This window comes from Pan troglodytes, chromosome 9, assembly GCF_028858775.2.
Source record: "Pan troglodytes isolate AG18354 chromosome 9, NHGRI_mPanTro3-v2.0_pri, whole genome shotgun sequence".
Taxonomy (NCBI): Eukaryota; Metazoa; Chordata; class Mammalia; order Primates; family Hominidae; genus Pan; species Pan troglodytes.
In genome coordinates this window covers 69,318,936-69,341,871 of record NC_072407.2, presented here as the reverse complement: position 1 = coordinate 69,341,871, position 22,936 = coordinate 69,318,936, and the positions used below count along the sequence as shown (strand labels likewise).

At 49.8% G+C, this 22,936-nt stretch overlaps 1 protein-coding gene and 1 pseudogene across 1 annotated transcript in view; one reads left to right on the top strand and one right to left on the bottom strand.

Moving 5' to 3' along the window:
• SYT12 (synaptotagmin 12) overlaps nt 1-11,403 on the bottom strand; it is a 44,065-nt gene extending 32,662 nt beyond the window's left edge. Inside the window, exons 1-2 of the mRNA XM_016921331.3 lie at nt 10,762-11,403; nt 8,099-8,342 (exon numbers count right to left, since the gene is read on the bottom strand). The gene's annotated coding sequence lies outside the window, so the exon portion shown is untranslated. The remainder of the gene's footprint in view (nt 1-8,098; nt 8,343-10,761) is intronic.
• Nucleotides 11,404-22,530: 11,127 nt separating this feature from the next.
• On the top strand, nt 22,531-22,678 carry LOC112204951 (small nucleolar RNA U3; annotated as a pseudogene).
• The last annotated feature ends 258 nt before the right edge of the window (nt 22,679-22,936 follow it).

Genomic DNA, 22,936 nt, shown 5'->3' with positions numbered 1-22,936 from the left:
CACTGCAACCTCTGCCTCCCAAATTCAAGAGATTCTCCTGCCTCAGTCTCCCAAGTAGTTGGGATTACAGGCACATGCCACCACGCCTGGCTAATTTTTGTATTTTTTAGTAGAGACGGGGTTTCACCATGTTGGCCAGGCTGGTCTCGAACTTCTGACCTTAAGTGATCCACCTGCTTCGGCCTCCCAAAGCATTGGGATTACATGTGTGAGCCACCGCGCCCGGCCTTTAAAATTTTTTTTTCTTTGATATGTAGCCTCACTCTTGTCCTCCAGGCTGGAGTGCAATGGTGTGATCTCAGCTTACTGCAACCTCCGCCTCCTGGGTTCAAGTGATTCTCCTGTCTCAGCCTCCTGAGTAGCTGGGATTACAAGCGCCTGCCAACACACCCAGCTAATTTTTGTATTTTTAGTAAAGACGGGGTTTCACCATGTTGGCCAGGCTGGTCTCGAACTCCTGACCTCAGGTGATCCACCCGTCTTGGCCTCCCAAAGTGCTGGGATTACAGGTGTCAGCCACTGCGCCTGGCCTTTAAAATTTTTTGTTGTGGCTGGGCGAGGTGGCTCACTCCTGTAATCCCAGCACTCTGGGAGGCTGAGGCAGGCAGATCACAAGGTCAGGAGTTCGAGACCAGCCTGGCCAACATGGGGAAACCCCATCTCTACTGAAAATATGAAAAATTAGCCGGGCGTGGTGGCAGGCATCTGTAATCCCAGCTACTCAGGAGGCTGAGACAGAAGAATCACTTGAACCTAGGAGGTGGAGGTTGCAGTGAGCCTAATTCGCACTACTGCACTCCAGCCTGGGCGACAGAGCAAGACTCCGTCTCAAAAAAAAAAAAAAAAAAAAAAAAATTGTAGAAATGGGGTCTCCCTATGTTACCCGGGCTGGTCTTGAACTCCTGGGCTCAAATGATCTTTCTGCCTCCGCCTCCCAAAGTATATGGATTACAGGTGTGAGCCACCATACCCGGCCTCAACTCTTTCACTTTTAGAGAGGCTCAGCCTAATGCTATGGGGTCAGGAAGACATGAACTTGAATTACCATTCTGGACCAATGGCTTTCCTTCCCTGAGCTAAATGCCTTTCATCTGTAAAATGGGGATGAAGCTGTTCTCACTCATGAGGTTGGAGGACGATTAAAGGAGCTCATGCCTGGTATAGAGCAAGTCATCAGCAAATGAGAGCTGCAGCTATGACCCTCCTCACATCTTTTCTTTGAAATAACAATAATTACAGAATTTACGTAATATTTGACATTGTGCAAAGTGCTTTCTTATTTACGACCTCATGTAATCCTCACAGCGCTGGTGGTGTTGAGGCAGATGATCCCACTTTATGAGACAACTGAGGCTGGCCACAGAGAACTTTCCTGAGCTCCCAGGCAGAGCTGAAGGTTCCTCTGGGGCAGTGCTGGCTTCTAGGGGGAAGTGTGAAGAGCTGAGGGCCTCTTGGGAATGGCTGCATGGGCACGAGCATAGCTCCCAGACACCCTCAGCTGAGACCCACAGTTCCAGAGCTGGGTCTTGCAGCACCGCGTCCCATCATGCCAACTTCTACTAGGCTCACAGAATAGGGCATACGGTTTCAGAACAAGACCACCTTGGAAAGCTTTTGGGAAACTCTTTTTTTGGATAATATACACACTTTCAGGCTCTGTTTTAGCATATTTAAAGAAACACCAGTCTAGCATGTAAACTGGCCGAGAAGTGATTTACATCTTTCTGAAGCCTCTCTAGAAAATGCCAAAGAAGTGCATTCATAACCCCTGGCAAGCATCCTTTCTTCCCATAGTCTCTTACCCATGTCTGCTGCTCCCCAAATTTCTCTCTGCCCCAGCTCCAAGCTCCTTCCCAGGCCCTCAGTTCACGCCTTCTCAGCAGCCCACTTCCCTCCCGCAACATCTTTTATTTATTTATTTATTTATTTTCTTAATGAGACAGAAATCTCACTCTGTCGCCCAGGCTGGAGTGCAGCGGTGCGATCTCGGCTCACTGCAACCTTCATCTCCTGGGTTCAAGCTATTCTCATGCCTCAGCCTCCCAAGTAGCTGGGATTACAGGTGTGTGCCACCACTCCCGGCTAATTTTTGTATTCTTAGTAAAGATGGGGTTTCACCATGTTGGTCAGGCTGGTCTCGAACTCCTGACCTCAGGTGATCTGCCCACCCCAGCCTCCCGAAGTGCTGGAATTACAGGCGTGAGCCACCATGCCTGGCCCTCCCATCATCTTTTCGTGTATGATATTTTTCTCTAGCATGAGCCCACTGGCCTTCCCAGTGTGACCTGGCCAGGCCTCTGGCTTCTCAAACCCCCTTCCTCCTGCTCCCAGCCTCCTGAGATCCAGAGTCCTCCTTTCCAGCAAGGGAGGAGGGAGAGGCTGTGGACCCTCCTGCACTCACATGGCTTCTGGCTATGAACGTGAAGGAGCTTTACGAAGATCCCAGAGTTTACCATATGAAAGGATTTTAGCAGTGAAAGCCACAACAGCTGGGAAGTGTCACACATGTCCCAAACCCTCTCCATATTCATTACCTCCTTGACGCCATGAAGGCGATGCTGTTTCTAACTCTTATTGCTAAGGAGGAATCCACGTCCAGGACAGCGAAAATCCCTGGGCCTGGCCATGTGCAGCCCACCAGTCCTGGCTCCAAGTCCTGAGCGCTTTTCTCTCCCGAGGAGAGAAAGCCCTTCCCTTTCCCTTCCCTTTGTTCCCAGCTGGGACTCCCATCATGCCACAACCCCCCACCACCGCCTCCACACCAGGGTAAAGATGTGGCCCCTGGAAGCAGTTGTCCATAGCACAGATCATTGGAGAGCAGCCTGTGGGGTGCAGAGAGGATGCTGAGGAGCTGGGCCTGCATTGGGGGCCAGCACTCATGGGGCCAGGCTGAGGCCAGCAGGGGTGGCAGGGACTTGCTCTCCCAGCACTGGCCTTGGCCTCCCTGCCCTCCTGTTGCGACCCCCTGCCCAGGGACTACTGGTCTCTACTTCCACAAGACACCTGCGCTGCCTTTCCACCTGTCACCGGGATCCCCTTGGTTGGGGGAAGCTTAAGAAGGAGCCGCAGCTCTGGATGCAAGGCAGGGATCTCCCATTGTTGTGGGAAAGTAAGGGGCCAGAGAGACCGAATTGGGTGAAGGAGTTTATTTAAGGTGTACACCGGCTCAGTGGACTTGCATCTAGAAAGTTTGGCACTAGACAAAGAAAGCAGCTGTCTTTTAAGTAGTTTGTGGCGGGAGCTACATGATGCAGGAACATTTTACTGTGAAAAATAATTTTTTTTTTTTTTACTTCATTCCAGCCACCCTGCATATACCCAAGGCAGCCTGACTGCCACCAGCCTCCAGGGAGCATCGAGAGTGGCAGTGAGGAGGCCACGAGGATCCCTGCTGCCCTGGAGGGCAGGACAGGGAACCTGGCCAGGTATGTGGGCCACGGACAGCCAGCCAGGGCACCTAGGCCCCTCTGGGTTCTCAGACCCCCATGCCATGCCTCAAGGCTGCCTCCATATCAGTCAAAACAGCCTTGGGGCCTGCCTGCTACCCCCACCTCCACCCCAGTCCTACCTCCACTGTGATCCCTCAGCCCCTTATTGTCCAGTCTGGGTCTCGCCCACAAGGCCCCAAGCTCCCAGTTGCTGGGTCCCCTGCCTGGCTCACAGACCGGCCTCAGTGCCTGGCAGAGGGCAGCCCGGCAGGAGCCGCTTCTCCAACCCTCTCCAGAGAAGCTGGTGCTGGGTGCGTCAGGGAAGCCAGCCCTTGGATCTGTGGGTCCTCGCCTGTTCCCCGCCCTCATACTCAGCTACCCCAGGCATCTGCTCTGGGCGTGCTGCTTGGATTCACAGTCATCAAACCCATTAACAAGATCTTCACTCCTTCCAATGAGCACTTTCCATGGGATGTGGAGGTGAAGGGACACCCTCCCTGATCCCGGACACATCTACACACATCTAGGCTGATGGGATGGTTGCAGCGAGTTGACTTGTGACCCCCCCAAAAAGATACATCTGAGTCCTAACACCTAGCACTTGCGAATGTCATCTTTTTTGAAAATAGGGTCTTTGCAGATGTAATTAAGTGAAGGATCTCAAGCTGTAATCACTTTAGATTTACAGTGGGTCCTACATGCGATGGGTGGTGTCCTTATAAGAAAGAAAACAGGGACATCTCAGCCATGAAGGCACAGAGAGAAGAAGGCCACGTGGAGACAGAGGCAGGGGCTGGAGTTATGAAACCCTCAGCCAAGGAATATCAAGGGTTGCTGGCAGCCCCCGGAAGCTGGGAGAGAGGCCTGGGATGGATTCTCCCGGAGAGCGTCTGGAGGGAACCAGCCCTGCCAACACCTTGATTCTGGGCTCTGGCCTCCAGAACTATGAGAGAATTAATTTCTGGTTTTGTAAGCTGCCAAATTTGCAGTAATGTGTCATGGCAGCCCCAGGAAACGAATGCAGACGGCATTAGCCCCAGCCTGTGCTAAGGGCGCTGAGCAGACTGCAGCCAAGTGGAGGGCAGGGAGGCCCTGCGCCGGGGGCCACACTTGACAGGGGCCTGTAACCTCCTGAGAAGACACACAGACAGGGGAGGATCCATTCAGTAACAAGGTAACTGGCTGGTGGGATCCCGGCCCAGGGAGGGGGCTTGTGGGCCAGGAGCCTCGAAGGGTGAATGGGATGGGCTCAAGGACTAAAGGCCTTGACTGTCAGGGTTGGGGGCTGGGACAAAGAGGAGAGAGGCAGGAGCCCTGGCTGAAGACGAGAAAGGCCCAGACGCTCACTCAGCTCCTGGAAGGGCTGCAGGGAGAAAGGGGAGAAGGTGCAACCCTGCCAGGCCCTGAGCACCAGCGCCCTGAGGACCAGCAGCCTGAGGAAGCTGCAGGGAGGCAGGTATCAGCTCGGCAGACACAAGAGCTTGCATGGCCAGGGCCCCCACAGTGAAAATGACCCCGAGTTGGGGCAAGCTCCCCATCAAGGGAGATAAGTAAATAAAAGTGCCTGGTAGGGATCCTAGCCCCAACTAAGTTATGTTATGGGTGGTCCCTGAAGACCCCTTTGCAACCCGAGACACTACATATTGCCTGGCTGAGCTGCTCCTCCCCACTCTGTGTGTCAATTACACTGAATTGATCCGGCTCAAGCCACTTATACCCACTTTCCTTCCGGACTCTGGGGCCTGCACCTGTGAGGACAGGGACTCACTCCTGGAGATCCGGAACTCAGGAATGACGGGCAGATTCCCAACCTCCTCCCAAAGGAAAGGATGACCCCCCAGGTTTCAAAAGCCTTCTCTCTTCACAGTCCCCTCCATTTGAAGGAAGAAACACAACAGCCCCCTTTCAGTGCGTGGTTACTTCATGCTAAATCTCTGACACAGCACGTGTGGTTAAGAACACTAAAGTCACTGTGTGATCTTGGATTAGTTTCTTACCTTCTCTGTGCCTCAGTTTCTTCAACTGCAAAATGTAGTTAATAACCGTGCCAACCTCCTAGACGAGTGAGACGCTGAAATGAGACCCTGAAATGTGACAGCTCTTAGCATTTTAAGGTGGATACAGAACCAGCCCCAGTGCTGACTTCAAGGTTCTTTTGCCTCGTTTCCCTGCTGATATTTATAAGCACTTACATTTTAAGAGGGATGCTGGTCTGAGGGCCAATGAATGAGACAGACCCTACCCTCTTGGACTCATAATCTGATGGAAGAGGCCAACTCGTAGCCAAGAAGTTACAAGGCAGTGTGATGTGGCAGCACAAAGTTGGGATAGCTCAGTCAGTCTGAGGTGGGAGAGCTTCAGAGAGGGTTTCTTGGAGGAGGTGACTTTTATTTATTTATTATTATTTTTAAAAATTTTTTGAGATGGAGCCTCACTCTATCACCCAGGCTGGAGTGCAGTGATGCAATCTCAGCTCACTGCAACCTCCGCCTCCCGGGTTCAAGCGATTCTCCTGCCTCAGCCTCCCCAGTAGCTGGGATTACAGGCACACACCACCACGCCTGGCTAATTTTTGTATTTTTAGTAGAGACAGGGTTTCGCCATGTTGGCCAGGCTGGTCTCGAATTCCTGACCTCAGGTGATCCGCCCGCCTCGGCCTCCCAAAGTGCTGGGATTATAGGCGTGAGCCACCATGCCTGGCTGGAGGCGACTTTTAAACCAAGACCTGGCCCGGGCGCAGTGGCTCACACCTGTAATCCCAGCACTTTGGGAGGCCGAGGGGGGTGGATCACAAGGTCAGGAGTTTGAGACCAGTCTGGCTAACATGGTGAAACCCTGTCTCTACTAAAAATAAAAAATTAGCCAGACGTGGTGGTGGGCACCATTAATCCCACCTACTCGGGAGGCTGAGACAGGAGAATCGCTTGAACCCGGGAGGCAGAGGTTGCAGTGAGCCGAGATTGTGCCACTGCACTCCAGTCTGGGCGACAGAGCAAGACTCTGTCTCAAAAAAACAAAACAAAAACCAAACAACAAACAAAAAACAAAACCAAGACCTGAAAGATGATCAGGCATCAGCCAGGCAAGGTGGGTGGGAAAAGACAGTCCAAGCAGAGGAAACTGGGCAGATACCAAGAGCCTCTGTGGAAGCGTTTTCATAGCCTACTGCCTCAGACCCAGTGTGGAAAGAGCCGGCAATGCCTGCCATCTGGGGACAATGATTGGCTTCCAAATAAGAAAAGAAAATCAGGCCGGGCGCAGTGGCTCACGCCTGTAATCCCAGCACTTTGGGAGGCCCAGGCGGGCCGATCACCTGAGGTCAGGAGTTCGAGATCAGCCTGACCAACATGGTGAGACCTCATCTCTACTAAAAATACAAAAATTAGCCGGATATGGTGGCACGCGCCTGTAATCCCAGCTGCTCAAGAGGCTGAGGTAGGAGAATTGCTTGAACCCAGGAGGTGGAGATTGCAGTGAGCCAAGATCGTGCCATTGCATTCCAACCTGGGTGACAAGACCAAAAGTCCATCTCAAAAAAAAAAAAGAAAAGAAAATCAAAGTTAATATACATACACTTTATTATTTCATTTCATTTTGTTAGAGATGGGGGTCTCATTATGTTGCCCAGGCTGGATTCAAACTCTTGAGCTCAGATGACCCTCCCCCTCAGCCTCCCAAGAAGCTGGGGCTACAGGTAGGTTCTACTGCACCTAGCTAAAGTTAATATTGACCGTGCACAAATATGTTGTCAACTAGAATACTGCACCTGAATATAGTGTGATAAAGAATTCTACTTACTGTGAAATATGATGTGTGTTTGTGTGTTATGTGACATATTTGTGTGGCGTGCTGTGGGTTGAGGCCTTTAGGAGAAAGAAGACCCAGGCCCTAGGCAAAGTCTTAAACGGCTCTGACCCCAAAATTCTTTCTCCACTTTCCCAGGTCTGGAATTCCTTTGGTTCAACTTGTTCTAGGAGTCAAGACAAAAAAAGGTGTGGGCACCATCAGCGACAGACGCCTGTTCACACAGGACAACCAGAAGAACCACAGGAACGCATCTCCTGACCCCTCCCCAGGCTCTGAGCCACATCTGGAAGCTGCCCTTTCCCAGGCTGCCTAGGGACAGGTCCCAGGGCCTCACTGGCATAAGCAGGATGTAGGGCAGCCACAGAAGGCATTTGGAGGTGGTGGCAGGTGTCACCAGCAGGGTACTGGGCAGCCAGTTAACACGCAGCTGGAACAGGCCTGGCAAGATGAAGGGGCATGAGCTCAGGGTTGGGCACAGAGCCCAGGGAGGGGTGGGGGGACCCGAGGGTTACTGGGGCTTGGCTACATCATGCTGTCCACTGTCTGGACACTACCCCTGTCTTGGCTGCAATCTCTCCTGCCTGGCCCTTGGGGCCCAGCATGTTAGAGCTGGAGCCTGGACCTGGGCAAGGTGGCTCGCTCCAGAAGTCACACTGTCACCACCCGGCTCACCATGAGGGAGTCTGGGAGAGAAATGGCACAGATGTTGCTGTGGGGCAGAGTGGATGAGTGGAGATGCTGCTTCAGGGTAATCCCTAGGACTCAGTTCTGTCTTTTTCTAGCCTGGGAGGGACAAAACCTTTTCTCTACATGTCTCCGTAAAGCCAGAAATCAAAGGTCAGATGGTTTCAGTGTTTTCTCACCTGTCACTTCAGCTTCTTGTCCGGCTGTCACTGTCCACGGGCCATACACTTTAAGCTTCTGCCACCACCATGCCCTACTCACTGTTTCTCAAACACACCAAGCCCTTTCTTGCCTCCATGCTTTTACTCGATGCAGTTCCTTTTGCCTGGAATGCCTTCTATTTGCTTCTTTCCAGAGGATGTAAACTCTTCATCCTTTCAAACTCTCTCCCATGGAGCTGAGATCGCGCCACTGCACTCCAGCCTGGGCGACAGAGCGAGACTCCGTCTCAAAACAAACAAACAAACAAACAAAAAACTCTCCCATGAAGACTTCCATAAATGCTCCAGCAAGCCACTCACTCCCCTTTCCCACAATAGCTGGACTCTCCTTCTAACACATTTATAGTGTCTGTCCTGGAATTATTTGTTCCTGTGCCTGTTCCTACTAGATGCTGGGAACTTGAAGCAGACATGAGGTGTCTTACTCATCTCTCTAGCCTTCAGGCCCAGCATATAGCAGGTGCTTTGTCAGTATTTAAATCAAGGGCTGGGGCTGGGCACAATGGCTCCCGCTTATAATCCCAGCACTTTCGGAGGCTGTGGTGGGTGGATCACTTTAGGCCAGGAGTTCGAGACCAGCCTGGCCAACATGGTGAAACCCAGTCTCTACTAAAAATACAAAAATTAGCCAGGTGTGGGGGCACATACCTGTAGTCCTAGCTACTTGGGAGGCTGAGGCATGAGAATTGCTTGAGCCTGGGAGGTACTGGTTGCAGAGCCAAGATCGAGCCACTGCCCTCCAGCCTTTTTCAAAAAAAAGAAAAAAAAATCAATCAAGGTCGGGGCACAGTGGCTCACGCCTGTAACCCCAGCACTTCAGGAGGCCAAGGCATGGGGATCACTTAAGCGCAGGAGTTCAGGACCAGCCTAGACAACAAAGTGAGACCCCATCTTTACAAAAAATACAAAAATTAGCTAGGCGTGGTAGCACATGCCTGCGGTCTCAGCTACTCGGGAGGCTGAGGTGGAGGATCGCTTGGGCCTGGGAGGGCGAGGTTGCAGGGAGCCAAGATGCACTGTACTCTAGCCTGGGCGACAGAGCCAGACCTTGTCTCAAAACAACAACAAAAGCCCCAAGAACCCACATGCATGAAGTCCTTATATACCTGGCACCATTCTCAGTGCATTACACATATTGGCTCATTCAATCCTCCCAGGACTCTTTATCACCAAGGTTCCTTTATCAGCCCACAGGTTACACATTCGGAACCTGAGGTACAGAGAGGTTAAGAAATGTAGCCAGGCTGGGTGCAGTGGCTCACGCCTGTAATCCCAGCACTTTGAGAGGCTGAGGCGGGCGGATCACATGAGGTCAGGAGTTCATGACCAACATGGTTGAAACCCCGTCTCTACAAAAATACAAAAATTAGCCGGGCATGATGCCGCATGCCTGTAATTCCAGCTACTCAGGAGGCTGAGGTGGGAGAATCACTTGAACCCAGGAGGTGGAGGTTGCAGTGAGCCAAACTCATGCCATTGCACTCTAGCCTGGGCAACAGGGTGAGACTCTGTCTCAAAAAGAAAAAAAAAGAGAGATGTAGCCATCTCACACCTGTAGTCCTAGATACTCTGGAGGCCAAGGTGGGAGGATCACTTGAGCACAGGAGGTTGAGGCTGCAAAGAGCTATGATCACGACACTGCACTTAGCCTGGGCAACAGAGCAAGAACTTGTCTCTAAAAAAAAGAAGAAATGTAGCCAAGAATAAACACCAGCAGGTGACAGAGGTGGGATTCAAACCAATAGTAACAAGTAATAGTAAAGAGTTGATGAAGTAGCAGTGAATAAAAGAACTGAAAGGAGGAAAAATCAGATTAAGAAGGGCTTCCTGGCCGGGTGCGATGGCTCAAGCCTGTAATCTCAGCACTTTGGGATGCTGAGGCAGGCGGATCACGTGAGTTCAGGAGTTCAAGACCAGGCTGGCAAACATGGCGAAACCCTGTCTCTACTAAAAATACAAAAATTAGCCGGGCGTGGTGGCACGCGCCTCTAGTCCCAGCTACTCGGGAGGCTGAGGCAGGAGAACCGCTTGAACCCGGGAGGCGGAGGTTGCACTGAGCCGAGATCAGGCCATTGCACTCCAGCCTGGGTGACAGAGCGAGACTCTGTCTTAAAAAAAAAAAAAAAGTTAGGGCTTCCTCAGGATCAGGAAGGAAGTGCTCCTTGTCAAAAATGAAAAGGAAAAAACCCTCTTTCCAAATCCACTTTTTAAAAAATAGGCCCGGGTGCAGTGGCTCACACTGTAATCCCAGCACTTCGGGAGGCCAAGGAGGGTGGATCACCTGAGTTCAGGAGTTCAAGACCAGGCTGGCCAATGTAGGGAAACCCCGTCTCTACTAAAAATACAAAATTAGCCGGGCATGGTGGCACATGTCTGTAAGCCCAGCTACTCTGGAGGCTGAGGCAGGAGAATCGCTTGAACCCGGGAGGCGGAGGTTGCAGTGAGCCGAGGCCGCCCTGTTGCACTCCAGCCCGGGCAACAACAGTGAAACTCTGTCTCAAAATAAACAAATAAATAAATAAAAAAGAAAAGAAATATACGAATTCCTCCTCCCCACCCACTCCCTTTTATTATTGCCTCCCACTCAGGAACTGAGAACTCCGCAGATAAAAATAGCAAACCTGAAGGAGTTTGAAGGAAGTGTTCAGTGGAGCACCCCACACAGCTGTGACCCCTGGGTCCTGCAGAGCCTGAGAGGGAGGCCCCTGGGTAAGGCTGGGGACAGGCCATGGTGCAGTCCCTGGGAAGGCCCTTCGCCCACGAGCCCGACGCAGGGTATGGGAGTTCCTCAGTCTCAGGCTTCCCTTAGGGATGAGTGTCTTCTGGGCTTCCCGTCCCAGCCCCTCTGGGCCAGGAGATCTGGAGCCCTGCTGTGGTTCCTTCGGCCTCCTACTCACTGGGTAGCCTACCCTGCCTCTCCATCACCCCAGGTCTTGGCCTCAACTTGCCTCCCAGGTGTTCAGGCGCCCTTAACCCCATCAGGAAGTCCACTCCCTCACCATGAGGCCCACTCCCGTAACTTGCTCATCCTTCAGGACCTGACTCATTTTCCCTTTGTCGGCTAAGCCTTCCCAACCCCTAGCAAGTAACAGAAACCCGCTCAAGCTGGCTGAAGCAACAGAGGTGGCTTTAACAAAAAGATAAAGCATTGCAAGGCACCTCAAGGCAGCAGCGCTGCCAAATGTCCATAAAGGACAGGATCAGGGTTGGAGAGACCATTATGAGCCCAAGTGCCCTTCAGCTTCCTTTTTCCTTCTCTGCCAGCCACAGCTCCCCCAATTAACATTTTCTAGAACTTCAACCTGAGCCAGTGTCAGGAGAGAGCTCTGATTGGCTGACTTGGGTCAGGTGATCAGCCCTCCTCCAACCCACAGTGACCGAGAGAGGGGGTCACGTGATACATACGAACATGGCTGCCGAAGCCTGCCCTTGACAAGGGGTAGAGTGAGGGATAGTGACAGCTAAGAATGCATCTCTGATGGCTGCTCATTCTTCACTTCGCTTTTCCTGTCTCTGCTTGTGTTCTGCTTGCTGTTTGAACTGGTTATATGCGTGCCTACCTCTGTGCATGAGCACATATGAGGACTCCAGCCTGCATTACGCACGGACCCCTGACCTCTGTATCTAGTTCAAGGCCTCCATCCTGAACCTCTCTTTAGGGTTGGCTTCACAGGTGTAAAACCTGAGCTTGCACACAGGGCCCAGTACATGGTTAATGCTCTGCTGTTGCTGTCTTAAAATTCTCTCTCTCTCTTTTTTTTTTTTTTTTTTTTTTTGTCGAGACAGGATCTATCTCTGTTGCTCTAGGCTAGAGTTGAGTGGCGCAATCACCGCCCATGGTGTTACCGGATATGGGTCCTAGTCCAGACCCCAAGAGAACGTTCTTGGATCTTGCACAAGAAAGAATTTGGGATGAGTCTATAAAGTGAAAGCAAGTTTATTAAGAAAGTAAAGAAACAAAAGCATGGCTACTTCATATGCAGAGCAGCCCCAAGGGCTGCTGGTTGCCCATTTTTACGGTCCTTTTTTTTTTTTTTTTTTTTTTTTTGAGAAGGAGTCTCACTATGTCATCCAGGCTAGAATGCAGTGTCACGATCTCGGCTCACCGCAACCTCCGCCTCCCGGGTTCAAGCAATTCTCCTGTCTCAGCCTCCTGCGTAGCTGGATTACAGGTGTGCACCACCATACCTGGCTAATTTTTTGTATTTTCAGTAGCAACAGGGTTTCACCATGTTGGCCAGGCTGGTCTCGAACTCCTGATCTCAAGTGATCTGGCTGCCTCGGCCTCCCAAAGTGCTGAGATTACAGGCATGAGATTAGTTCTTGATTATATGCTAAACAAGAGGTGGATTACTCATGCCTCCCCTTTTTAGACCACATAGGGTAACTTCCTGGCATTGCCATGGCATTTGTAAACTGTCACGGCGCTGATGGGAGCGTAGCAGTGAGGACGACCAGAGGCCACTCTCATCGCCATCTTGGTTTTGGTGGGTTTTTGCCGGCTTCTTTACTGCAACCTGTTTTATCAACAAGGTCTTTATGACCCGTATCTCGTTCCGACCTCCTGTCTCATCCTGTGACTAAGAATGCCTTAACCTCCTGCGAATGCAGCCCAGTAAGTCTCAGCCTTATTTTACCAAGCCCCTACTCAAGATGGAGTTGCTCTGGTTCAAACACCTCTGACAATTGCAGTCTCAACCTTCTGGGTTCAAGGGATCCTCCTGCCTCAGCCTCCTGAGTAGCTGGGACAACAGGTGCGTGTCACCACACCCAGCTAATTAAAAAAATTTTTGTAGAGATGAGATCTCACTGTGTTACTCAGGCTGGTCTCAAACTCCTGGGCTCAAGTGATCCTCCTGCCTCAGCCTCCCAAAGTGCCTTGAAATTCTCAATAATTTTTGAACAGGGAGTCCAGCGTTTTCATTTGGCACGAGGCCCTGCAAATTATATACCTGGTCCTGCCTTTCTCCTTGAGCCATCTTGAGTCATTATTCCCAACCTGACAATATTAGTCTGCTGGGGCTGCCATAACAAAACAGCGTGGACTGGATGGCTTACACAGCAAAAATCTATTTTCTCACAGCTCTGGAGACTGGAAATCTAAGATCAAGATGCCATCAGGGTTGGTTTCTGCCCTCTTCCTAGCTTGTAGAGGGCTGCCCTCCCCTATGTCCTCACCTGGCCTTTTTCTCTTTGCCTCGTGGAGCCTCTTCCTCTTTTTTTTCTTTTCTTTTCTTTTCTTTCTTTCTTTTTTTTTTTTTTTTTTTGAGACAGAGTCTTGCTGTGTTGCCAGGCTGGAGTGCAGTGGTGCGATCTCGGCTCACTGCAACCTCCGCCTCCCTGGTTCAAGTGATTCTCCTGCCTCAGCTTCTTGAGTAGCTGGGATTACAGGCACGAGCCACCATGCCCAGCTAATTTTTGTATTTTTAGTAGAAACGGGGTTTCACCATGTTGGCCAGGATGATCTCGATCTCCTGACCTTGTGATCCGCCCGCCTCGGCCTCCCAAAGTGCTGGGATTACAGGCGTGAGCCACCGCGCCCGGCCGCCTCTTCCTCTTATAAGGACACCAGTCTTGTTGGATTACAGCCCCACTCTTATGACCTTGTTTAACCTTAATTACCTCTGAAAAGCCTTATTTCCAAAAATAGTCACATTGGGGTAGAGCTTTAACGTGGATTTTGGGGGACACATGAAGTCCTAACACCGACCTTGTACCCTGTGCCTCGCCCGGTGCCCATGCCTTGGATCTCCCTGTTGGCACTGCCCTTTGGGGTTGACCTCTGGTTACCTTGCTTTGGACACTTGCCTGCCCTACCCAGTCTATCATGGACCTTGTTTGACACAGCATTTTAGGGCAAGCCTGGAGGAGGATGGGGCTACACCCTGTACTCCACTGGACAGGGAGATCTCATGCCCTCCAGAACTTTGTCATCTGCCTCGATAGTGCTTTCCCCATCTGCCTAACTCATACTCAACTCGGCTGAGACCCCTCTTCATCTCACATGCCATTCCTACCCACTGCCCGTTGCCCCCATGGCTGGGTTCAGAGTCCTTTATATATGCCTTTATCTTAACCAATTAGAGCTCCTACCATCCCCTATCACAATGGCCAACCTTGTGCCTGTTGGAACCACTAGTCCATTTTTGATGTCAGGGGCATTCAGTAACATTATTTATTTATTTATTCGTTTATTTATTTTGAGACAGTCTTGCTCTGTCATTCAGACTGGAGTGCAGTGGCGTGATCTCAGCTCACTGCAACCTCTGCCTCCCGAATTCAAGCAGTTCTGTGCCTTGGCTCCCGGAGTAGCTGGGATTACAGGCACCTGCCACCACTCCTGGCTAATTATTTTTGCATTTTTAGTAGAGACAGGGTTTCGCCATGTTGGTCAGGCTGGTCTCGAACTCCTGACTTCAGGTGATCTGTCCACTTTGGCCTCCCAAAGTGCTGGGATTACAGGTGTGAGCCACCGAACAAGGCCAGTAACATTTTTAAATTACAGAAGTAATACACTTATATCCTCACTGTGCCAAAAATCAAACAAATGGCTGTAGTTTAAGATCCTAAAGATAAGAATTGGTATGAAAAACGTAACCTTTCTAACTCTCTAATAACCAAACTCATCTCACCAGCCTGACCTACACAGAGACTTTTTGTAGTCTTTGAGAAAATTTTTCCCATATTTTTGGCCTTGACTAACAGTGGGAAATCCAGTGCACTTTGAAACCAGCACAACATTTAATCAATAATCATGTAGCAAAAGTTTCATAAAGTAATACTCTGTTACTTGACTTGATTCTATTGTATTTTGTCAACCCACTGAATTTCATGAAACCAGTTTTTCTCCCTGCCCCTTATCCTCTTGTCCCAGGGCAGAGCCAAGCACCGCAGGTTTAAGTTGGTCCTAGCATTAGGAAGGGGGCACCTAGTCCCCACACCTTTCTCTGTCCTTCCCCTGAGGGCCTCTTGCCTCTCAGCTCCTGGACATTGGCCTTTGTCCCTGCTGGCCAGGGTCTGACGAGACCTCTGTTAACAGGTAGGCAGGCCACATGAGGGCGGGCAGCGGCCTCCCCTCCTGGTGCCAGGTCCTCTAGTCCTGCAACCCTCTCCCATACTTATGAGGCTCGAGAAACATTTAGAAGCCCTTCCGTCTCCATGGGATACAAGGGTGGTGGCAGGGGTCCCCCTGCAGTTTCCTGAGGCCTGAGGACCCAGACTCAGCCTCCTGACCTTTCTGGTTTTATTTTTTTATTTCTGGTTTTTCGGGCATGGCTAAGTTATTCTCCCAGGGGCTTGAAGGCACTCAGCACTCCCGGGGGCAGGGCCCGGGGAGGTGAGCATGGAGAGAATGTCGGGTTGGGGCAAGGCCTCAGGCTACCTCAGAAACAGGAAAATGTGCCTACCTGCCCCCAGCTTCTTCTATTCCTATGTGGCTGCTGTACACCTTTGGCTGTGAGCCTGTAGCTCTTTTCTCAACAAACCTCTTCTCCCTCAACAGCCCAGCCATGAAAGGCTCCTACATGGGAGGCTTGTTCTCAAGGCCATTGTTCCTGCTGTGGGCTTTGAAAAAGTCTAATTTGAAACGCATAGCTTAGCAACGACTTCTTTGTTCCCCTGCATCCGCCCTCCCAGGAGGTAGTGCTGGGAGAGCTGGTCCAGTGGCCAGTGTCTCTGTGCTGCGGGTGGGGCAGCTGCAGGGAAGAGAGGAATGAAAGGAAAAACACAAAAAAACCCCACAGAATCAAAATAATACTCGTTCATGCAGATCCGGTCAAAGTCTTATCCACTCCCCCATCCTCCCGCTTTGCCCTGGAAAGGTAAGATGCTTATCAGGTTGCTGGGCTGTGGAGACCTTTCAGGTGTTGTTTATGTATTTGCATATATGTAAGCATATGCACACGGATTTGAGTGGGTACGTGTGTGTGGGTACGTGTGTGTGAGTACGTGTGTGTGTGTGTGTGTGAGTGTATATAGTTGGTGGTCGTGGTTTTTATTTTTATTTTTGTGAGACAGGGCCTCACTCCATCACCCTGGTTGGAGTGCAGTGGCGTGATGATAGCTCACTGTAGCCTCGAACTCCTGTGTTCAAAGGATCCTCCCTCCTTAGCCTCCCAAGTAGCTGGGACTACAGGCATGTGCTACCATGCTCGGCTAATTTTTTTTTTTTTTTTTTTTTTTGTAGAGACAATGTCTTGCTATGTTGCCCAGGCTGGTCTCAACCTTCCAGGCTCAAGAGATCCTTCTGCCTCGGGCTTCCAAGTAGCTGCGACTACAGGTGTGTACCACCATGTCCAGCTAATTAAAAAAAAATTTTTTTTTTGGTAGAGATGGGTGTCTCACCATATTGCCCAGGCTAGTTTTGAACTCCTGGACTCAAGGGGTCCTCCCACCTTGGCCTCCCAAAGTGTTGAGATTACAGGCCTCAGCCACTGCACCCAGCCTGTTGTTGTTTAAGCAGCTTACTTGGGTTCAAATCCTCACTCTGCTATTTATTAAGTGTGCAATCTTGAAAAAGTTACTTAACCCCTCTCTGCCTCAGTTTTTCTCATCTGTAAAATGGGGATAATAATAGTAATTAACTCACAGAGTTGTGAAAATTACATTTTGAGAGAGGCTGGCACATGAGTGCTGCACAGTGTTAACGGGGATCATTGCTCTATTTGCACTGTAAACGCACCTCAGGCTTTTTTGTCATTCGCAGAGTATTTCATTGTGTATGTGCATCCTAGTCTCCTATTGATGGACTAAGGTTGTTTCTGGTTTTTGTTATTACAAATAATGCAGCAAGGAACACACTGGGTATGTGCATTTTTATCTTAAAAGTCATAGGCTGGGCGTGATGGCTCATGCCTGTAATCCCAGCACTTTGGGAGGCTGAGGCAGGTGGATCACGAGGTCAGGAGAGCGAGACCAGCCTGGTCAACACAGTGAAACCCCGTCTGTATTAAAAATACGAAAATTAGCCAGGCATGGTGCAGATCAGGTCAAACCCAAAGCTGAGCAATGATTTCTTTGGTCCCCTTGTTGCTTGGTGGCACACTCCTATAGTCCCAGCTACTTCAGAGGCTGAAGCATGAGAATTGCTTGAACCAGGGAGGCAGAGGTTGCAGTGAGCCAAGATCGTGCCACTGCACTCCAGCCTGGGCAACAGAGCAAGACTCTGTCTCACAAAAAAAAAAAAAGAAAAAAGAAAAAAGAAAAAGAAAAGAAAACTTATAGCCAAATTGCCTCCTCCAAAGGTGGTACCATTTTATCTGCCTACACCACTCATCTCCCCACGCCCTCTTCAACACGGGACGTCATCAATTTTCTCTAACTTTTACCAATCTCATTGGGAGAAATGATGGTTTATTGTTGTTTTCATTTGCATTCTTTGATGACAGGGTGGTCAGGCATCTCTTCATGTGTGTATTGACCTGTTTGTCTTCTCCTCTGTGAACTTGCCATTTCCCTCCTTTGCCCATTTTCCTGCTGGATTGTTTTCTACTGGGTTAAAAAAAAAAATTATAGGCCGGGCGCAGTGGCTCACGCTTGTAATCCCAGCACTTTGGGAGGCCGAGGTGGGTGGATCATGACTCAAGAGATTGAGACCATCCTGGCCAACATGGTGAAACCCCGTCTCTACTAACAATACAAAATTTAGCTGGGCGTGGTGGCGGGTGTCTGTAATCCCAGTTACTCGGAAGGCTGAGGCAGGAGAATCGCTTGAACCCAGGAGGCGGAGGTTGCAGTGAGCCGAGATCGTGCCACTGGACTCCAGCCTGGCGACAAAGCGAGACTCCATCTGAAAAAAAAAAATTATAGGCATTCTTATGTTTTCTGCCTATAAATGCTCTCCTCACTGCAGCCTCAACCTCCTGAACTCAAGGGATCCTCCCACCTCAGCCTTCTAAGTAGGTGGGACTCTAGGCGGATGCCACCACGCCCGGCTAATTTTGTTTATTTTTTGTATAGATGAAGTGTCCTTGTATTTTCTCCCAGGCTGTCTCTTGTCTGTTTTCTTTTTTAGTATATTATTTAATTTAGAATAGTTTTAGATTGACAGAAAAATCACAAAGATAGTAGACAGTTCCCATATAGCCCACACCCAGCTTCCTCTATTATTATTTTGTTATTATTATACATTTGTCACAGTTAATGAACCAATATTGATACATTATTGCTAAGTCCGTAACTTATTCTGATTTCCTTAGTTTTTACCTACTGTCCTGTCGTGCCTGACCCCTATTGATGCCAATAGCGATGGCACTGTGTCCAAGAGGCTGAAGAAGAGACCTGGAGGCAGGGAACGAGACATAGGGTTTATTTATTTATTTATTTATTTATTTATTTTTATTTATTTTTTTGAGACAAGGTCTTGCTCTGTTGCCCAACCTGGAGTGCAGTGGCATGATCACTGCTCACGGCAGCCTCATCCTCCTGGACTCAAGTGATCCTCCCATCTCAGCCTCCCGAGTAGCTAGAACTACATGTGCATGCCACTACACCCAGCTAAGTTTTTAAATTTTTTGTAGAGATGGAGTCTCACTGAGTTTCCAGGGCTGGTCTTGAACTCCTAGGCTGAAGCAATCCTCCCACTCAGCCTCCCAAAGTGCTGGGATTATAGGTGCGAGCCACCATACCTGGCTGAGACACAGGGCTGATTGAGGGGGACTTACATACGAGGACAGTCCAGTGGCAGCAGGCTGGACAAGAGAACTGCTACTGTTTATAAACGGCATGCAGTTTATATAGCATTTTTACTTAGCAACCTCCACCTAACTCAAAGCAAAAGGGCCTTGACCCTGTACATGACCTGAGTTCCAAGGGATGGGCCAAGGGTTCTTCATAGATAAGGGGTGAATCTCTAGAGTGGCCACTCTCAGATTCCTTAGCTCAGGACCGTCACGTGTGTTTCTTACGTCTTTCTCAGGGTATGCTTACATTATTGGCGTCAGATGCATCTACCACACATGTCCTTTTTCTGTCCCAGGGTCCCCCCCAGGACACCACATTACATTTACTCATCATGTCTCCTTAAGCTCCTCTTGGTTGTGACAGTTTTTCGGCTATCCTCATTTAAAACCTTTTTTTGGTTTTGTTTTTTGTTTTGGGTTTTGTTTTTTGTTGTTGTTGTGTTTTTGAGACGGATTCTCCCTGTGTCGCCCAGGCTGGAGGGTAGTGTCACAGTCTCAGCTCACTGCAACTTCCACCTCCTGAGTTCAAGCGATTCTCCTGCCTCAGCCTCCCGAGTAGCTGGGATTACAGGTGTGCACCACCATGTCTGGCTAATTTTTGTATTTTTGGTAGCAACGGGGTTTCACCATGTTGGCCAGGCTGGTCTCAAACTCCTGACCTCAGGTGATCTGCCTGCCTGGGCATCCCAAAGTGCTAGGATTACAGGCGTGAGCAACCACACCCAGCTTTGGGTTTTTTTTTTTTTGAGATGGAGTCTTGCTCTGATGCCCGGGCTGGAGTGTAGTGGGGTGATCTCGGCTCACTGCAAATTCTGCCTCCTGGGTTCCATCAATTCTCCTGCCTTAGCCTCCTGAATAGCTCGGATTACAGGCGCCCACGACCACGCCAGGTTAATTTCTGTATTTTTAGTAGAAACGGGGTTTCACCATGTTGGCCAGGCTGGCCTCGAGCTCTTGGCCTCAAGTGATCGGCCCACCTCAGCCTCCCAAAGTGCTGGGATTACAGGCATGAGCCACCGGGCCAAGTCTAAAACCATTTTAAAATTTTACTTATTTTTTATAGATGAGGTTTTGCTATGTTGCCCAGGCTGGTCTCAAACTCCCAGGCTTAAGTGATCTTCCCACCTTGGCCTCCTGAGTAGCTGGGATTACAGGTTTCCTTGTTTGTTTTTTAAATGACCTTGACAGTTTTGAGAAGGACGGCCATCTGTTTTGCAGAATGTCCCTCAATTGGCATTTGTCTTTCTCATGATTAGGGAAGGCTTATGGGTTTTAGGTGAAAAGATCATAGAGGGAAAGTGCCTCTTTCATCGTAACCCTCATGTTGCTGGTGTCGGCCTTAGTCACCTGGCTGAGCTAGTATTTGTCAGGCTTCTCCACTGTATTTTTATTTTTTTTCGAGTGGGAGTCTTGCTCTGTCACCCAGGCTGGAGTGCAGTGGCACAATCTTGGCTCACTGCAACCTCCACCTCCTGGGTTAAAGCGATTCTCCTGCCTCAGCCTCCCAAGTAGCTGGGATTACAAGCGCCCGCCACCACGCCCAGCTAACTTTTGTATTTTTAGTAGAGACCTGGTTTCACCATGTTGGCCAGGCTGGTCTTGAACTCCTGACCTCAAGTGATCTGCCTGCCTCAGCCTCTCAAAGTGCTGAGATTACAGGCGTGAGCCACCGCGCCCGGACTTCTCTACTGTAAGTTACTCTTTTATTCCCTTGTCTCTTGTCTTTTACTGTGTTTATGGTGCCTTTCATACAGAAATTTGACATATTCAGTCTTGTTAGAACTGGACATCTGTCGTCTAAAAGACAGCAGCTGTGGCGGTGGCAGCCCCTAGGTTTCAAGTGCTCCTGGCACACCTAGCCCTGTGCTAAGAGCTTCCAAACGTCACCTCACTGATCCCTCAGGACAACCCATAAGCTTGGTCCCGACATTGTCGTAGATGAGACATTTTCAAAGATGAGAACACAGGATCTTCCAGCCATGAGCCACACTGGAGCTGGCAAGTGGCAAAGTCAAGATTCATACCCGGGTCTGTGTGACCCTGCACATAACAGCTGAAATGTAGAATCAAAGCCCAGAGATGCTTGTCCAAGCTTTGCCCAGGGCCCTCCCTATGGCCAGGCCACCTCTGGCACCACTGAGTCTGCAGTTAGTTCTCACCCACCACGCCCTGCCTGACCTCAGTGTCTGCTTCAGGCTGCCCATTCCTGACCCTCCTCCAGCTTGTGTCCTTCGGCTGCCATGGCTTCCAGCAGCCCCAGGGGAAGAGACCCAGACTTCCCAGCAAATAAACACCGCCCACAGATGTCCAAATATACAGAGATAAGTGCTCCCTCTTGCCACAGCTGAGACTGGCTGGAATTCTAAACATCTCATTTAGCTTCTGCTTCTCCTGGTGATGGCTCTGGGTCCTGAGTTCTCATTGGAACAGCACGTGGCCTCTTCTGTATGGTGGAGGTGATACCTGCACCATGAGGCATAGTCACCATCAACAACGGCAGTAATAGGAACTAACAGCCACAGTCCTGGTTTGGATGCATTTTATATTTATTTATTTATTTATTTTTAGGGACAGGGTCTTCCTCTGTCACCCAGGCATGAATGCAGTGGGACCTTGTTTTGTTATTGTTATTATTGTTGTTTAAGGCAGGGTCTTGCTCTGTCGCCCAGGCTGGAGTGCAGTGACGCGATCTCAGCTCTCTGCAGCCTTGACCTCCCAGGCTCAAGTGATCCTCCTACCTCAGTCTCCCAAGTAGCTAGGACTACAGGCATGCACCACAATGCCGGGCTACATTTTTTGTATTTTTTGATGGGTTTCGCCATATTGCCTGTGCTGGAAGTGCCACCTTCTTAGCTCACTGCAGCTTCGAACTCCTGGGCTCAAGCAATGCTCCAGCCTCAGCCCCCATCCATGAGTAGCTACGTTTTATAGAACAATTGTGAGCAAAGTCTTCACAGACATCTTGGAAGCATCTTCACCATCAGATGGAGCCCCTTTGTGAGTTTTGGAACAAGGCTGTTGTTCCTCTAGTCCCAGCTACTCAGGAGGCTGAGGCAGGAGAATTGCTGGAACCCGGGAAGCAGAGGTTGCAGTGAGCAGAGATCACACCACTGCACTCCAGCCTGGGTGACAGAGTGAGACTCCGTCTCAAAAAACAAAAACAAACAAAAAAACCCACTCTATTTTGAACATATACAAAATTAGATACTCCCAGCCCCACCCAGCACCCAAGCTGATCTTGCTTCATGTACATTCTCGTCCATTTCCCTCACCTTTGAAGCAAATCCCAGACATTAGATTATTCCATTCATCACAAGGAAAATAATCTAAAAGATGAGGAGTCTTTTATCAGCGTAACTTTTTTTTTTTTTTTTTTTTTTTTGAGACGGAGTCTCGCTCTGTCACCCAGGCTGGAGTGCAGTGGCGCGATCTCGGCTCACTGCAACCTCTGCCTCCTGGGTTCGAGCGATTCTTCTGCCTCAGCCTCCTGAGTAACTGGGACTACAGGCGCTTGCCACCACACCCGGCTAATTTTTGTATTTTTAGTAGAAATGGGGTTTCACCATATTGGCCAGGCTGGTCTTGAATTCCCGGCCTCATGATCCGTTCGCCTTGGGCTCCCAAAGTGCTAGGATTACAGACATCAGCCACCGTGCCTGGCCTCAGCATAACTATTATACCAAGCAAAAATAATTTTTTTAGGAATAAATAAGGACTGTACTTTCAAGGATCATTTCTATAGTTTATTACTAAAGAAGTTTCTCTGAACATATAAAGCAAAACATTTTTTAAGAAGAAAAAATAGACCAGATGCTGTGGCTGACACTTGTAGTCCCAGCACTTGGGTAGGCTGAGGTAGGTGGATCACTTGAGGTCAGGAGTTTGAGAACTGCCTGGGCAACATGGTGAACCCTGTCTCTACTAAAAATACAAAAATTAGGCCAGGCGCGGTGGCTCACGCCTGTAATCCCAGCACTTTGGGAGGCCAAAGTGGGTGGATCACGAGGTCAGAAGTTCAAGACCAGCCTGGCCAACATGGTGAGACCCTGTCTCTACAGAAAATCCAAAAATTAGCTGGGCTTGGTGGCACGTGCCTGTAGTTCCAGCTACTCAGGAG